Source organism: Asterias rubens, chromosome 1, assembly GCF_902459465.1.
Source record: "Asterias rubens chromosome 1, eAstRub1.3, whole genome shotgun sequence".
NCBI classification, from domain to species: domain Eukaryota; kingdom Metazoa; phylum Echinodermata; class Asteroidea; order Forcipulatida; family Asteriidae; genus Asterias; species Asterias rubens.
Genome location: NC_047062.1, coordinates 22,435,469 through 22,436,186, shown reverse-complemented (window position 1 = coordinate 22,436,186; position 718 = coordinate 22,435,469).

Sequence of the window (718 nt, the reverse complement as noted above, 5' to 3'; positions counted from 1 at the left end):
AAAAAGATGGAGGAGAACTGTCACTTTCTTTGAGACCCTAACCAGGCACTGATAGATGTTGAATCAGCTCATGCCTGGGGAGTAGTTTATTGTCATACTCCAGGACAACTTAGTTCCATCACTGGGGTGGGGGGGGCAGGGGTGTTTATAAGTAGAACATAGGCTCACAATGAGGAAGAACATTTGCATTCTTTCTTTTCAGGTTTCCATTTTGAGCATAGAGGGACTCTTTTAAAATATCAATGCTACATACATGCATTGAAGAGTTTAATCTCTATGCAATAGAAACATGAAATAAAAAAGAACGAAGAAGACCGAGTTCTGAAGAAGAAGAGCCTCAAATTAAAGTAGATCTTAGACGCTGAAGTAGAAATTGCCGAGTTCATCTGTCATCATGATGTGAAGGAGATTTCAGGTGATCCAGAAAAAAAATCCACAAGAGATGTATTATGTTGACAATTCTCACATGTGCATGGCGTTTTGGAGCTTGAAGAACTAAATAGATGGACTGAGATGAAACTTACTGAAGAGAGAGCCTTAAATGACAATCTTGGAGCCTGAAGTAGAAAGAACGCAAAAGATGGAGGAGAACTGTCACTTTCTTTGAGACCCTAACCAGGCACTGATAGATGTTGAATCAGCTCAAGCCTGGGGAGTAGTTTATTGTCATACTCCAGGACAACTTAGTTCCATCACTGGGGGTGGGAGGGGGGCAGGG